Below are 17,927 nucleotides of genomic sequence, written 5' to 3'. Positions count from 1 at the left end.
ATGTGAGGGATATGCTGTAGGTGAGGAGGAGAGGGTATGTGAGGGAAGCACTCTAGGTGAGCAGGAGGGGTTGTGTGAGGGACATGCAGAGGGTGAGGAGGAAGGGGAGAGTGAGGAACATGCTCTAGGTGAGGAGGGGGTGTGTGAGGGACATGCTGTGGGTGAGAAGGAGGGGGTGGACTCACTCTATGTGAGCAGGAGGGGCCATGTGAGGGACATGCTGTAGATGAGGGTGGGCCATGTGAAGACATGCTGTGGGTGAGCAGAATGGGGTATATAAGGGATGTGGTCTATGCAAGCAGGAGGGAGATAGTGAGAATTAGTGATGAGTGAGGGTTTTTGCATTTTTGTTGTTTATTACATTCTACACACTGGAGATACAATCCAAATTTGGATCTGATTTGTCCAATTGGCCATTATCATTCACGCAACGCAAGCCACGCATCGGTATTGATGTCAATATGTCAACATCCTTTTCACCCCCTTAGGGGAGATTTATTAAAATTCTAATTACATTGGGGGTAATTCCAAGTTGATCGCAGCAGGATTTTTGATAGCAATTGGGCAAAACCATGTGCACTGCAGGGGAAGCAGATATATCATGTGCAGAGAGAGTTAGATTTGGGTGGGTTATTTTGTTTCTGTGCAGGGTAAATACTGACTGCTTTATTTTTACACTGCAAATTAGATTGCAGATTGAACAAACCCCACCCAAATCTAACTCTCTCTACACATGTTATATCTACCCCTCCTGCAGTGCACATGGTTTTGCCCAATTGCTAACTTTCTTGCTGCTGCGATCAACTCAGAATGAGGGCCATTGTCTTACCAGGGCCGTCTTTTCATACGTGCTAAATGGGCAGTTGACCAAGGGCACCAGGAGTATTTGGGTCATAGGATGATAACTGAGGGGCCCCTTTTTTACTGGGATATCAGATTTTTTTAAATCGGCCATGGGAAACTGGAGATATACAATTTCAAAGCAGTGGTTCCCAAACCAAGCCTATTAATTGCTGTTCCCAGCCAGATATCTGAGTTTTTCAGAATGAATCGTCCAAAAACTGGGACTCTACCCTTTTGGTGGACACAAACCACTTGTCTCTACTATGCCCAGAACCAGCGATATCAGCCTTCCAGCATCTGGTCCCTGCTCCAGCTCCACACACCTGGGGGTATATTTACTAAAATTTTGTGTTTGTCCGATTTGTGTTTTTTTTTCTAAATCCCAACACAGGAATTTACCAAGCACAAATCTCAGCAGTGTTGGTGAAATTCGTAATGGTTTTCACTGCTAAGTTCAGAAATACGAATGAATAGACCATTGGCCAAACGCGGCTGTTTGTTCATACAACACGGTAATTTACTAATCATTCGCATTTGGGTGTTAGTCTCTGCTTGCTCAATTACAGCCGTATTTTTTTGCGAAGAAAAAGCAGCAAAAAAATAGACCTGATTTTTTTTCAGGCATGTTTACATGTGTTGCAACTCCAAAATCAATCACACCTCAATTAGGATGCCTATAAAAGGAACTTGGGCCCAAGTCAAACAACCTACATTCAGAAATAGCTGCTGGAGTATGGTGCTTTTTTGGAGTATGGTATCTTTTGTGTGCTGTGGGATTCCTCAGACTCAGACATCAGCCTGTAAGTAACCAGGGCCAAGAAACTGATCATGGTCAGCAGGTTGTACATGTTCCGCGGAGGCCTCGTTTTTTTTAGGGGGCATTTAAACTTGAACGCATTGTCCGGTGACAGGGTCATACAGATGTTTTCTGTCTAAATCGTAACAACATTTTCCGTCTGTATGACCTTGTGAAACTGGACCTAGACCCTGAGACAGCACGCTTTCGCCCTGTCTCAGGCCTGCACAAACTCCTGGCTGTGTTGCACTTTATGGCTACTGGGAGCTTTCAGGCTGTGTCTGGGGATGTCATTGGAATCTCACAGCCCACCTTTTCAAGAATACCGACACAGGTGACGTATACCTAACAACCTCCTCTGTTTCTTTGATGTTATAATTATTCTCAGTGTCCAGTGATGATGTTATGTCATTAACTCACATTTTTTTTATTTTTTAACAAATATACACACAGGTGTTGAATGTTTTGCAGTCCCACATTGATGCCTCAATCTGCTACCCTACCGAAGAGTCTCAGTGGCATGCTGTCAGGGTAGCTTTCTATGAGCTTGCTGGCATGCCCAATGTGCTGGGAGCCATAGATTGCACACACATTCAGCTGAGACCACCTAGGGGCAGGCAGCACATCTATACAAATCGTCATCTAGACCACTCAACAAATGTGCAGTTGGTTTGTGATGCAAATCTTAAAATAATGAGTGTTGTTGCTAGTTACCCTGGGGGCTGCCATGGCTCCTTCATCCTAAGTCAGTCATCCCTCTGTGATAAGTTTGAGGACGGACAAATGCCAGATGGATGGCTGCTGGGTATGTAATTTGAATTGTTTTGGGCTTGGTATACTATCTAAAAAAGCACTGTGTTACTTATGTGTTTGTATCTTAACATAAAGTATGGCTGTTTCTCTTGGCTTCTAACTCCATTGTCCCAACCTGATTCCCCTGCTGAACACAATTACAATAATGTACATAAGTCCACGCAGAATGTGATAGAAAGATGTTTTGGGGTGCTGAAAGTGAGGTCTCGGTGTCTGGATAAGTCTGCTGGGCTTTTGTTGTATAGTCCCTTGAGGGTGACTCAAATTGTGTTCTGCTGCTGCTTTCTTCATAACATGTGTTTGCAACAAGATCTGCCACATGTTGATGAAGAGGAGGATGAAGAAAGCAGCCAGCAAGCAGAGGAATTAGAGTCATCTGGCGACACTTGGAGTACAGATGTAGGGAGGCAGATAAGGCAACACCTCATAAATACACATATTTAAGGTAAGTATGTTTTGCATCTTTAATTTCTTGTGTAAGGCTAAATTTTGTCAGAGAATCTATCTGTTAAAAACCATTACTCAGAATGTGTCCATCTCCTTTAGACATACAAACATACCCTTGCTATATGTTTTTTAAATGCAGCATGTGTATTGTTTTGTTTGAAATTGGCCACACATCAGAATCAGAGTCTCATGTCTGAATTGGGGTTCAATATTCATAAAATGTGATTTACTTTAATGAATATTAAAAACCTTGCAAGAAATTATGTAATTTACTTTCTAAATGTGTGTTACTTACTAATGCAACACTTACACCACACATTTATTATCTTAGCCTTGCCGAATACATGTGTCCCTATGTGTGGTGTACCATTTGATTTAAGGAACACAAATGTAGTCTCATACAAAAAAAAATATTTTTTTGGTTTTGCTGAAGAAAACTTTCTGTTTTTGAACACAATACCCAGTTTACAGCATATTATTACTAGAGATGAGCGTGTTCGGTTCCTCGAGATCCACCCCCCCCCCCCCCCCGAACTTCACCTATTTTACTCGGATCTTCCCACCTTGCTCGGTTAACCAGAACGCCCCCGAACGTCATCATCCCGCTGTCGGATTCTCGCGAGATTCGTATTCTATATAAGGAGCCGAGCGTCGCCGGCATTTTCACTCGTGCTTTGGAGATGATAGCGAGAGGACGTGGCTGCGTACTCTCAGTTTCTGTGTTCAGTGTGCTGCAAATATCTGTGTTCAGTGTGCTGCAAATATCTGTGCTCAGTGTGTTTGCAAATATCTGTGCTCAGTGTGCTGAAAATATCTACGTTCTCTGCCTGAAAAATGCACCATATCTGTGCTGCATTGTAGTATATAGTAGGAGGACAGTGCAGGACTTTGCTGACCACCAGTATATATATAGCGGTACGGTACAGTAGTCCACTGCTCTACCTCTGTGTCATCAAGTATACTATCCATCCATACCCGTGCTGCATTTTAGTTGTGCGCAGTATATAGTAGGAGGACAGTGCAGAATTTTGCTAACCACCTGTGTGTATATATATATATATATATATATATATATATATATGTATATGTATATATATATATATATAGCAGTATGGTACAGTAGTCCATTGCTCTACCTCTGTGTCGTCAAGCATACTATCCATCCATACCCGTGCTGCATTTTAGTTGTGCACAGTATATAGTAGGAGAACAGTGCAGAATTTTGCTGACCACCAGTATATATATATATATATATAGCAGTATGGTACAGTAGGCCATTGCTATTGATATATTACTGACATATAATTCCACACATTAAAAAATGGAGAACAAAAATATGGAGGGTAAAATAGGGAAAGATCAAGATCCACTTTCACCTCGTGCTGAAGCCTCTGCCAGTAGTCATGGCCGAGATGATGAACTGCCATCAAAGTCGTCTGCCAAGGCCGATGCCCAATGTCATAGTAGAGAGCATGTAAATTCCAAAAAACAAAAGTTCAGTAAAATGACCCAAAAATCAAAATTAAAAGCGTCTGATGAGAAGCGTAAACTTGCCAATATGTAATTTACGACACGGAGTGGCAAGGGACAGCTGAGGCCTTGATCTATGTTCATGGCTAGTGGTTCAGATTCACATGAGGATGGAAGCACTCATCCTCTCGCTAGAAAAATGAAAAGACTTAAGCTGGCAAAAGCACAGTAAGGAACTGTGTGTTCTTCTAAATCACAAATCCCCAAGGAGAGTCCAAATGTGTCGGTTGCGATGCCTGACCTTCCCAACACTGGACGGGAAGAGGTGGCGCCTTCCACCATTTGCACGCCCCCTGCAAGTGCTGGAAGGAGCACCCGCTGTCCCGTTCCTGATTGTCAAATTGAAGATGTCATTGTTGAAGTATACCAGGATGAGGATATGGGTGTTGCTGGCGCTGAGGAGAAAATTGACAAGGAGGATTTGGATGGTGAGGTGGTTTGTGTAAGTCAGGCACCCGGGGAGACACCGGTTGTCCGTGGGAGGAATATGGCCATTGACATGCGTGGCCAAATTACAAAACAAATCACCTCTTCGGTGTGGAATTATTTTAACAGAAATGCGGACAACTGGTGTCAAGCCATGTGTTGCCTTTGTCATGCTGTAATAAGTAGGGGTAAGGACGTTAACCACCTAAGAACATCCTCCCTTATACGTCACCTGGAGCGCATTCATCAGAAGTCATTGACAAGTTCAAAAACTTTGGGTGACAGCGGAAGCAGTCCACTGACAACTAAATCCCTTCCTCTTGTAACCAAGCTCCTGCAAGCCACACCACCAACTCCCTTAGTGTCAATTTCCTCCTTAGACAGGAAAGCCAATAGTCCTGCAGGCCATGTCACTGTCAAGTCTGACGAGTCCTCTCCTGCCTGGGATTCCTCCAATGCATCCTTGTGTATCGCCTACTGCTGCTGTTGTTGCTGCTGGGAGTCGATCGTCATCCCAGAGGGGAAGTCGGAAGACCACTTGTACTACTTCCAGTAAGCAACTGACTGTCCAACAGTCCTTTGCGAGGAAGATGAACATCACAGCAGTCATCCTGCTGCAAAGAAGATAACTCAGGCCTTGGCAGCAAGGGTGGTGTTAAACGTGTGTCCGGTATCCACCGTTAGTTCACAGGGAATTATACAATTTATTGAGTTAGTGTGTACCCGGTACCAAATACCATCTAGGTTCCACTTCTCGAGGCAGGCGATACCGAGAATGTACACAGACGTCAGAAAAAGAGTCACCAGTGTCCTAAAAAATGCAGTTGTACCCAATGTCCACTTAACCACGGACATGTGGACAAGTGGAGCAGGGCAGACTCAGGACTATATAACTGTGACAGCCCACTGGGTAGATGTATTGCCTCCCGCAGCAACAACAGCAGCGGTGGCACCAGTAGCAGCATCTCGCAAACGCCAACTCGTTCCTAGGCAGGCTACGCTTTGTATCACCGCTTTCCATAAGAAGCACACAGCTGACAACCTCTTACGGAAACTGAGGAACATCATCGCAGAATGGCTTACCCCAATTGGACCCTCTTGGGGATTTGTGACATCGGACAACGCCACCAATATTGTGCGTGCATTACATGTGGGCAAATTCCAGCACGTCCCATGTTTTGCACATACATTGAATTTGGTGGTGCAGAATTTTTTTTAAAACGACAGGAGCATGCAAGAGATGTTGTCAGTGGCCCGAAGAATTGCGGGCCACTTTCGGCATTCAGCCACCGCGTGCCGAAGACTGGAGCACCAGCAAACACTCCAACACCTGCCCTGTCATCATCTGAAGCAATAGGTGGTAACGAGGTGGAATTCAACCCAATATATGCTTCAGAGGATGGAGGAGCAGCAAAAGGCCATTCAAGCCTATACAGCTGCCTACGATATAGGCAAAGGAGGGGGAATGCACCTGACTCAAGCGCAGTGGAGAATGATTTCAATGTTTGAACTTGCCACACGTGAAGTCAGTTCAGACACTGCCAGCCTGAGTCAGGTCATTCCCCTCATCAGGCTTTTGCAGAAGAAGCTGGAGAGATTGAAGGAGGAGCTAAAATAGAGCGATTCTGCTAGGCATGTGGGACTTGTGGATGGAGCCCTTCATTCGCTTAACCAGGATTCACCGTGGTCAATCTGTTAAAATCAGAGCACTACATTTTGGCCACCGTGCTCGATTCCAGGTCTAAAGCCTACGTTGTATCTCTCTTTCCGGCAGACACAAGTCTGCAGAGGTGCAAAGACCTGCCGGTGAGACACTTGTCAAGTCAAGCGGAACGTGACCCGTCAACAGCTCCTTCTTCACATTCTCCTGCAACTGGGGCTGCGAGGAAAAGGCTAAGAATTCCGAGCCCACCTGCTGGCGGTGATGCAGGGCAGTCTGGAGCAAGTGCTGACATCTGGTCCGGACTGAAGGACCTGCCAACGATTACTGACATGTCGTCTACTGTCACTGCATATGATTCTGTCACCACTGAAAGAATGGTGGAGGATTAATATAAGTGATCGCATCCAAGTAGGCACGTCAGACAGTCCGTACGTATACTGGCAGGAAAAAGAGGCAATTTGGAGGCCCTTGCACAAACTGGCTTTATTTTACCTAAATTGCCCCCCCCCCCCCCCTTCCTCCAGTGTGTACTCCGAAAGAGTGTTTAGTGCAGCCGCTCACCTTGTCAGCAATCGGCGTACGAGGTTACTTCCAGAAAATGTGGAGATGATGTTCATCAAAATGAATTAGAATCAATTCCTCCGTGGAGACATTTACCAGCAATTGCCTCCAGAAAGTGCACAGGGACCTGAGATTGTGGATTACAGTGTGGACGAATTAATAATCTGTGAGGAGGGGGATGTACACAGAGAAAGGGGTGAGGAATCGGACGATGAGGAGGAGGAGGTGGACATCTTGCCTCTGTAGAGCCAGTTTGTGCAAGGAGAGATTCATTTCAGTCACAGTCGTGTGGCAGACCCTGTCGCTGAAATGATGGTTTTGTTAAAGTGTGCATGTCCTGTTTATACAACATAAGGGTGGGTGGGAGGGTCCAAGGACAATTCCATCTTGCACCTCTTTTTTCTTTAATTTATCTTTGCATCATATGCTGTTTGGGGACTATTTTTTGAAGTACCATCCTGTCTGACACTGCAGTGCCACTCCTAGATGGGCCAGGTGTTTGTGTCGGCCACTTGAGTTGCTTACCTTAGCCATCCAGCCACCTTGGTGCACCTCTTTTTTTCTTTGCATCATGTGCTGTTTGGGTACTATTTTTAAAATCTGCCATCCTGTCTGACACTGCAGTGCCACTCCTAGATGGGCCAGGTGTTTGTGTCGGCCACTTGGGTCGCTTAGCTTAGTCATCCAGCGACCTCGGTGCAAATTTTAGGACTAAAAATATTGTGAGGGGTTCAGAATACTTAAAAAACTGGAGAGAAAGAAAACTCTTGTGTGGGTGCACTCTTGAAAAAAGACGAAAGAAGAAAAAATTCTTCAGATATAGGTTGAAGAGATATTTAAACATATTTATTAAGTAATTAATTAAAAAAATTAATAATATCCCACTGTGATAAAAAAAAAGTTTTTTTTAATTTTTTAGAAAAGATATGTGAAAAAGAAAAAGAAATGTTCTTGTCTAAGTAATCACACGAAACGGATTAGAAAGGTTACAGACACCTGATAGTCTGGCAACCGTTTCTCCTGACCAGCACAGAAATTCTGTGTTAATGAAACCAAACAGAGAGATCCAATTCTATGTCTTTGAAAGACCACTGAGGGGGTCAATACTGGACAAATTGCTGGTCACCTGTTGTACCTATATCACAAATTTAGCAACATATCTTACACATTCCTGAAAGTTTTTTAATGGTCGACGTGAGATGGGAGAGAAAAGAAGGGAGAAGTAATAGAAAGAGAGAACAAAAATGGGTATAAAGATGGGGGAGTGGGAAGGAGTGAAATGTGGTGATACTGCTGTTGGTGTCCACCCTTCAAATGAAGGGGAATAGTGTCCTTCTCTACAACACCAGGTATTCCCAGGAAGTCTCCTCTCGGGTACTAACCTGGCCCAACGCTGCTTAGCTTCCAAGATCGGACGAGATCGGGCATTGACAGTGTGGTATGATAGCAGAGAGGCTATCTACCAATGAGAGTGCACCTATATAAGAAAGATGAAAAAAAGAATTGATAGAAAATAATACAGTCTGAATAGTATGTGGATCTGCTTTCCACGTTAGGCAAGGTGATTTATTTACCACATGGTTAGTGATACACCCTGTATCGTGGATGAGAGTCCACTGAAAGACATAGAATTGGATCTCTCTGTTTGGTTTTATTAACACAGAATTTCTGTGCTGGTCAGGAGAAACGGTTGCCAGACTATCAGATGTCTGTAACCTTTCTAAAACGTTTCGTGTGATTACTTAGACCAGAACATTTATTTTTCTTTTTCACATATCTTTTCTAAAAGAATAAAAAATTAAAAAACCTTGTTTTTTTTATCACAGTGGGATATTATTAATTTTTTAATTACTCAATAAATATATGTTTTAAATATCTCTTCAACCTATATCTGAAGAATTTTTTCTTCTTTCTTCTTTTTTCAAGAGTGCGCCCACACAAGAGTTTTTTCTCTCCAGTTTTTTAAGTACATGTACTTTCTAGCTCTGGGCGCACTGCCAATAGGGACTACAATTGAAAGATTTTTTCTTTCCAATATTTGTCCATTTTTGGTTTCCTTTACCTTATCATAATTCATACCGGTTCCAGGTCATTCTTTCTTTTGTTAGGTGTTCAGAATAGACTGGAAATGAGTGGAAATTATGGTTATTGAGGTTAATAATACTATGGGATCAAAATGACCCCCAAATTCTATGATTTAATCTGTTTTTGAGGGGTTTTTGTAAAAAACACCCGAATCCAAAACACACCAGAATCTGACAAAAAAAAATTTCAGGGAGGTTTTGCCAAAATGCGTCCGAATCCAAAACACGGCCGCAAAACCGAATCCAACACCAAAACCCGAAAAATTTCCGATGCACATCACTATATTACCCACTTTCATGTTTGTTTTTGAATTTAAAAAAATTCTTTGGTTGTGCCTCATGTTTCAGATTCACAATTATTCTTGTTACCACATGCAAAAATGTTAGAACAGTAATGTCCTTCATTTTAAACCATAATGTTCAAATGTGTATTCTAAAATTGAAGGACAATATTTACACACACAATAGTGTTCTTAGTGTAATGTCCAATATATAATAAATTTAAGAGTTTGCATTCACAATGTAAGTTGTATTGGTCATGGAATAATATGGCTGGCTGCCAATTAGTATGGCTGCAGGAGCTTAGATTGATTGGAATCTAGAAATAATCATTATTGGAATCAAATATACTGGTCTTAATTCTGCAGGTTAAAGACATTCTTATTGGCTGCCAATTAGTATGGCTGAAGGAGCTTAGATTGATTGGAATCTAGAAAGAATCATTATTGGAATCAAGTATAGTGCACTTTATTTCTGCAGTCTAAGATCAATGTGCAGCTCAAAGAACATTTCTCTCCTCAGCCAAAAAAACCATTTCAATAATATTTGATTGGCAACAAAAACTTTGATTTTTACATTGCTAATTAATGAAGTTGAAAAAATTAGCAGGGTGCAAAGTGGTGTATATATACAGTAGCCCAACTGTCCCAAAAGACTTGATCAGGGCTTTGTGCTAATGGTGTTGTGGTGGTGGTGTGTTTTGCTGTGGTGGTGTACTCACAGGTGCTGGGGGCTGTTTCCTTCTAATACTGGCTGCATTTGTAGAGTGATTGTGTCCTCCATGTCACTGTGTTGATGTGGTTGCGTATGGATGCTGGTACCAGTACTGGAATCTGTTGATGAAAAAATTTAGATGTTAGTTATCCATATGTTTTTTAACATTGTTCAAAAGCAAGATTCATGGAACACAGGCATTTGAATGTTGTTTTCATATATCCAGCATAGCATCATCATCACTCAGAATTGATACATATACATATGCCTGTTTCTGGCAAATGTGTGTCATTACTTCATTGTGAATGGAAGCACATGAGTTGTTTGGTAGATCAGACAAACTGCACCTTAAAAACACCAGTAACCACATAATGATTTTCCTTGTAGTGTGTTAACCAAATTGGGTAAAAAAAAAATTGTATGTTGGGGGCAATGTAAGTTAAAACACACATCTTAAACTGAGTTTTCTCTGACGTCCTAGTGGATGCTGGGAACTCTGTAAGGACCATGGGGAATAGCGGCTCCGCAGGAGACTGGGCACATCTAAAGAAAGCTTTAGGATCACCTGGTGTGCACTGGCTCCTCCCCCTATGACCCTCCTCCAAGCCTCAGTTAGATTTCTGTGCCCGACGAGAAGGGTGCACACTAGGGGCTCTCCAGAGCTCTCTGTGAAAGTTTTAGTTTAGGTTTATTATTTTCAGTGAGACCTGCTGGCAACAGGCTCACTGCATCGAGGGACTAAGGGGAGAAGAAGCGAACTCACCTGCGTGCAGAGTGGATTGGGCTTCTTAGGCTACTGGACATTAGCTCCAGAGGGACGATCACAGGTTCAGCCTGGATGGGTCACCGGAGCCGCGCCGCCGTCCCCCTTACAGAGCCAGAAGAGCGAAGAGGTCCGGAAAAATCGGCGGCAGAAGACGATCCTGTCTTCAGATAAGGTAGCGCACAGCACCGCAGCTGTGCGCCATTGCTCTCAGCACACTTCACACTCCGGTCACTGAGGGTGCAGGGCGCTGGGGGGGGGCAGCGCCCTGAGACGCAATAAATCGATATAAAAACCTTATATGGCTAAAATAAATGCATCACATATAACTCCTGGGCTATATGGATGCATTTAACCCCTGCCAAAACATACAGAAAAAGGATGATAAGGACGCCGAGAAAGGGGCGGAGCCTATCTCCTCAGCACACTGGCGCCATTTTCCCTCACAGCTCAGTTGGAGGGAAGCTCCCTGGCTCTCCCCTGCAGTCACTACACTACAGAAAGGGGTAAAAAAAAAGAGAGGGGGGCACAAATTAGGCGCAGTATATAACAATACAGCAGCTATAAGGGGAAAAACACTTATATAAGGTTATCCCTGTATATATATAGCGCTCTGGTGTGTGCTGGCAAACTCTCCCTCTGTCTCCCCAAAGGGCTAGTGGGGTCCTGTCCTCTATCAGAGCATTCCCTGTGTGTGTGCTGTGTGTCGGTACGTTGGTGTCGACATGTATGAGGAGAAAAATGATGAGGAGACGGAGTAGAGTGTCTGAAATAGTGTTGTCACCCCCTAGGGGGTCGACACCTGAGTGGATGTACTGTTGAAATTGCGTGACAGTGTCAGCTTTGTATAAAAGACAGTGGTTGACATGAGACAGCCGGCTACTCAGCTTGTGCATGTCCAGACGTCTCATACAGGGGCCCTAAAGCGCCCGTTACCTCAGATACAGACGCCGACAAGGGTACTGACTCCTGTGTCGACGGTGAAGAGACAACCGTGATTTCCAATAGGGCCACACATTGCATGATTGAGGCAATGGGAAAAGTTTACACTTTTCTGATAATATGAATACCACCAAAAAAAGGGGTATTATGTTTGGTGAGGAAAAACTTCCTGTAGTTTTCCTGAATCTGAGAAATAAAATGAGGTGTGTGATGATGCGTGGGTTTCCCCCCGATAACAATTGATAATTTCAAAAAAGTTATGGGCAGTATACCTTTTCCCGCCAGAGGTTAGGGTGCGTTGGGAAACACCCCCTAGGGTGGATAAAGCGCTCACACGCTTGTAAAAACAAGGGCTCTACCCTCTCCTGAGATGGCCGCCCTTAAGGATCCTGCTGATAGAAAGCAGGAGCGTATCCTAAAATGTATTTACACACATACTGGTGTTATACTGCGACCAGCAATCGCCTCAGCCTGGATGTGCAGTGCTGCGTTGGCGTGGTCGGATTCCCTGACTGGAAATATGATATCCTAGATAAGGACAGTATATTATTGCCTATAGAGCAATTAAAAGATGCATTTCTATATATGCATGATGCACAGCGGAATATTTGCCGACTGGCATTAAGTATAAGTGCGTTGTCCAATTATTTCAGTAAAGTGGTCAGGTGATGCGGATTCCAAACGGTATTTGGAAGTATTGCCTTAAAACAGGGGCTGTACCCCAGGTCGCCTCTCAAAATAAGACGCCGTATTATCAGGCGCAGTCCTGGTTGGCAAGCGGGCAAAAGGGTTCCTCTTTTCTGCTCGTGACAGAGGGAGAGGAAAATGGCTGCAGAGATCAGCCAGTTCCAAGGAACAGAAACCCTTTTCCGCCTATGCCAAGCCCTCAGTATGACGCTAGGGCTTTACAAGTTCAGGCACGGTGGGGTCCCGTTCTCAATGAATTTCAGCGTGCAGTGGGCTCACTCGCAAGTAGACCCCTGGATCCTTCAGATAATATTTCAGGGGTACAAATTGGAATTCGAGACGTATTCCCCTCGCCGTTTCCAAAAGTCTGTTTTACCGACGTCTCCCGCTGACAGGGATGCAGTTTTGGAAGCCATTCACAAGCTGTATTCCCAGCAGGTGATAATCAAGGTACCCCTCCTGCAACAGGGAACGGGGTATTATTCCACACTATTGTGGTACCGAAGCCAGACGGCTCGGTGAGACCGATTTTAAACTCTAAAATCTTTGAACACTTGCATACAAAGGTTCAAATTCAAAATTGAGTCACTCAGAGCAGTGATTGCAAACCTGGAAGAAGGGGACTACATGATGTCTCGGGACATCAAGGATGCTTACCTTCATGTCAAAATTTACCCTTCTCACCAAGGGTATTTCAGGTTATGGTACAGAACTGTATCAGTTCGGACGCTGCCGTAGGGATGGTCCACGGCACCCCGGGTCTTTACTGAAGTAATGACCGAAATGATGATATTCCTTCGAAGGAAGGGAATTTTAGTTATCCTTTACTTGGACGATTCCCTGATAAGGGTAAGATCCAGGGAACAGTTGGAGATCGGTGTAGCACTATATCAGGTAGTGTTGTGGCAGCACGATTGGATTTTCAATATTCCAAATTCGCAGCTGGTTCCAACGACTTGTCTTCTGTTCCTAGGGATGATTCTGGACATAGTCCAGAAAGAAGGTGCTTCTTCCGGAGGAGAAAGCCAGGGAGTTATCCGAGCTAGTCAGGAACCTCCTAAAACCGAACCAAGTCCCAGTGCATCAATGCACAAGGGTTCTGGGTAAAAATGGTGGCTTCCTACGAAGCAATCCCATTCGGCAGATTCCACGCACAGTGGAACCTACTGGACAAATGGTCCGGGTCGCATCCTCAGATGCTTCAGCGGATAACCCTGTCACCAGGGACAAGGGTATCCCTCCTGTGGTGGTTGCAGAGTGCTCATCTTCTAGAGGGCCGCAGATTCGGCATTCGGGACTGGGTCCTGGTGGCCACGGATGCCAGCCTGCGAGGCTGGGGAGCAGTCACACAGGGAAGGAATTTCCAGGGCTTATGGTCAAGCCTGGAGACATCTCTTCTTATAAACATTCTGGAACTAAGGGCCATTTACAATGCCCTAAGTCAAGCGAAACCCCTGCTTCAGGGTCAGGCGGTATTGATCCAATCGGACAACATCACGTCAGTCGCCCACGTAAACAGACAGGGCGGCACGAGAAGCAGGAGGGCAATGGCAGAGGCTGCAAGGATTTTCGCTGGGCGGAAAATCATGTGATAGCACTGTCAGCAGTGTTCATTCCGGGAGTGGACAACTGGGAAGCAGACTTCCTCAGCAGACACGACCTTCACCCGGGAGAGTGGAGACTTCACTCAGAAGTCTTCCACCTGATTGTAAACCGTTGGGAAAAACCAAAGGTGGACATAATGGCGTCCCGTCTAAACAAAAAACTAGACAGATATTGCGCCAGGTCAAGGGACCCTCAGGCAATAGCGGTGGACGCTCTGGTAACGCCGTGGGTGTACCAGTCAGTGTATGTGTTCCCTCCTCTGCCTCTCATACCAAAAGTACTGAGAATCATAAAAAGGAGAGGAGTAAGAACTATACTCGTGGTTCCGGATTGGCCAAGAAGGACTTGGTATCTGGAACTTCAAGAGATGCTCACGGACGAACCGTGGCCTCTATCTCTAAGAAAGGACCTGCTCCAGCAGGGGCCTTGTCTGTTCCAAGACTTACCGCGGCTGCATTGGACGGCATGGCGGTTGAACGCCGGATCCTGAAGGAAAAAGGCATTCCGGATGAAGTCATCCCTACCCTGGTCAAGGCCAGGAAGGACGTAACCGCAAAACATTATCACCGCATTTGGCGAAAATTTGTTGCGTGGGGTGAGGCCAAGAAGGCCCCTACAGAGGAATTTCAACTGGGTCGTTTCCTCCATTTCCTGCAAACAGGACTGTCTATGGGCCAAAAATTGGGGTCCATTAAGGTTCAAATTTCGGCCCTGTCGATTTTCTTCCAAAAAAGAACTGGCTTCAGTGCCTGAAGTTCAGATATTTGTAAAAGGGGTACTGCATATACAGCCTCCTTTTGTGCCTCCAGTGGCACCTTGGGATCTCAATGTTGTGTTGAGTTTCCTAAAGTCACATTGGTTTGAACCACTCACCACTGTGGACTTAAAATATCTCACATGAAAGTGACGAGTTAGCCCTGGATTCAGCCAGGCGTGTGTCAGAATTGGCGGCTTTATCATATAAAAGCCCTTACTTAATATTTCATTCTGACAGGGCAGAATTGAGGACTTGTCCTCAATTTCTACCTAAGGTGGTTTCTGCATTTCACAGGAACCAACCTATTGTGGTACCTGCGGCTACTAAGGACTTGGAGGATTCCAAGTTGCTTGACGTGGTCAGGGCCCTGAAAATATATGTTTCCAGGACGGCTGGAGTCAGAAAATCTGACTCGCTGTTTATCCTGTATGCACCCAACAAGCTGGGTGTTCCTGCTTCTAAGCAGACGATTGCTCGTTGGATTTGTAGTACAATTCAGCTTGCACATTCTGTGGCAGGCCTGCCACAGCCAAAAAATCTGTAAATGCCCACTCCACAAGGAAGGTGGGATCATCTTGGGCAGCTGCCCGAGGGGTCTCGGCTTTACAACTTTGCCGAGCAGTTACTTGGTCAGGAGCAAATACGTTTGTAAAATTCTACAAATTTGATACCCTGGCTGAGGAGGACCTGGAGTTCTCTCATTTGGTGCTGCAGAGTCATCCGCACTCTCCCGCCCGTTTGGGAGCTTTGGTATAATCCCCATGGTCCTTACGGAGTTCCCAGCATCCACTAGGACGTCAGAGAAAATAAGAATTTACTTACCGATAATTCTATTTCTCGTAGTCCGTAGTGGATGCTGGGCGCCCATCCCAAGTGCGGATTGTCTGCAATACTGGTACATAATTATTGTTACCAAAAAATTCGGGTTATTGTTGTAGTGAGCCATCTTTTCTAGAGGCTCCTCTATTATCATGCTGTTAACTGGGTTCAGATCACAAATTGTACAGTGTGATTGGTGTGGCTGGTATGAGTCTTACCCGGGATTCAAAATCCTTCCTTATTGTGTACGCTCGTCCGGGCACAGTATCCTAACTGAGGCTTGGAGGAGGGTCATAGGGGGAGGAGCCAGTGCACACCAGGTGATCCTAAAGCTTTCTTTAGATGTGCCCAGTCTCCTGCGGAGCCGCTATTCCCCATGGTCCTTACGGAGTTCCCAGCATCCACTACGGACTACGAGAAAATAAGAATTTACTTACCGATAATTCTATTTCTCGGAGTCCGTAGTGGATGCTGGGGTTCCTGAAAGGACCATGGGGAATAGCGGCTCCGCAGGAGACAGGGCACAAAAAAGTAAAGCTTTTACCAGATCAGGTGGTGTGCACTGGCTCCTCCCCCTATGACCCTCCTCCAGACTCCAGTTAGGTACTGTGCCCGGACGAGCGTACACAATAAGGGAGGCAATTTGAATCCCGGGTAAGACTCATACCAGCCACACCAATCACACCGTACAACTTGTGATCTAAACCCAGTTAACAGTATGATAACAGAAAGAGCCTCTTAAAGATGGCTCCTTAACAATATAACCCGAATTTGTTAACAATAACTATGTACAGTATTGCAGATAATCCGCACTTGGGATGGGCGCCCAGCATCCACTACGGACTCCGAGAAATAGAATTATCGGTAAGTAAATTCTTATTTTCTCTATCGTCCTAAGTGGATGCTGGGGTTCCTGAAAGGACCATGGGGATTATACCAAAGCTCCCAAACGGGCGGGAGAGTGCGGATGACTCTGCAGCACCGAATGAGAGAATTCCAAGTCCTCTTTTGCCAGGGTATCAAATTTGTAGAATTTTACAAACGTGTTTTCCCCCGACCACGTAGCTGCTCGGCAGAATTGTAATGCCGAGACCCCTCGGGCAGCCGCCCAAGATGAGCCCACCTTCCTTGTGGAATGGGCCTTAACAGATTTAGGCTGTGGCAGGCCTGCCACAGAATGAGCAAGTTGAATTGTGTTACAAATCCAACGAGCAATCGTCTGCTTAGAAGCAGGGGCACCCAACTTGTTGGGTGCATATAGTATCAACAGCGAGTCAGATTTTCTGACTTCAGCCGTCCTTGAAATGTATATTTTTAAGGCTCTGACAACGTCCAACAACTTGGAGTCCTCCAAGTCGCCAGTGGCCGCAGGCACCACAATAGGTTGCTTCAGGTGAAACGCTGATACCACCTTAGGGAGAAAATGCGGACGAGTCCTCAGTTCTGCCCTATCCGAATGGAAGATTAGATAAGGGCTTTTATAAGATAAAGCCGCCAATTCAGATACTCTCCTGGCGGAAGCCAGGGCCAGTAACATAGTCACTTTCCATGTGAGATATTTAAAATCCACCTTTTTCAATGGTTCAAACCAATGGGATTTGAGGAAATCTAAAACTACATTTAGATCCCACGGTGCCACCGGAGGCACCACAGGAGGCTGTATATGCAGTACTCCTTTAACAAAAATCTGTACCTCAGGAACTGAGGCCAATTCTTTTTGGAAGAATATTGACAGGGCCGAAATTTGAACCTTAATAGATCTCAATTTGAGACCCATAGACAATCCTGATTGTAGGAAATGTAGGAAACGACCCAGTTGAAATTCCTCCGTCGGAACACTCCGATCCTCGCACCACGCGACATATTTTCGCCAAATGCGGTGATAATGTTTCGCTGTGACTTCCTTCCTTGCCTTAATCAAGGTAGGAATAACTTCTTCTGGAATGCCTTTCCCTTTTAGGATCTGGCGTTCAACCGCCATGCCGTCAAACGCAGCCGCGGTAAGTCTTGAAAGAGACAGGGACCCTGTTGTAGCAGGTCCCTTCTCAGAAGTAGAGGGCACGGGTCGTCCGTGACCAACTCTTGAAGTTCCGGGTACCAAGTCCTTCTTGGCCAATCCGGAGCCACTAGTATTGTTCTTACTCCTCCTCACCGTATAATCTTCAATACCTTTGGTATGAGAGGCAGAGGAGGAAACA

General features: G+C 45.0%; 1 long non-coding RNA gene and 1 pseudogene across 2 annotated transcripts in view; both read right to left on the bottom strand.

The window, feature by feature from the left end:
* The window catches only part of LOC134936093 (uncharacterized), a 41,473-nt gene that overhangs the window by 14,205 nt on the left and 9,341 nt on the right, over positions 1-17,927 (bottom strand). The window contains exons 4-5 of one of the 2 annotated variants that reach the window (XR_010180452.1): positions 10,164-10,275; positions 9,142-9,201 (exon numbers count right to left, since the gene is read on the bottom strand). This is a non-coding gene — a long non-coding RNA (uncharacterized LOC134936093). Of the gene's footprint in view, positions 1-9,141; positions 9,202-10,163; positions 10,276-17,927 lie in introns of those variants that run through there. The other variant, XR_010180451.1, reaches the window with a different exon arrangement.
* Positions 8,414-8,531, bottom strand: LOC134937900 (5S ribosomal RNA; annotated as a pseudogene).

Source organism: Pseudophryne corroboree, chromosome 6, assembly GCF_028390025.1.
Source record: "Pseudophryne corroboree isolate aPseCor3 chromosome 6, aPseCor3.hap2, whole genome shotgun sequence".
Lineage (NCBI taxonomy): Eukaryota > Metazoa > Chordata > Amphibia > Anura > Myobatrachidae > Pseudophryne > Pseudophryne corroboree.
Note: the sequence above shows the minus strand (reverse complement) of the source record. Positions and strands in the feature narration are given on the sequence as shown.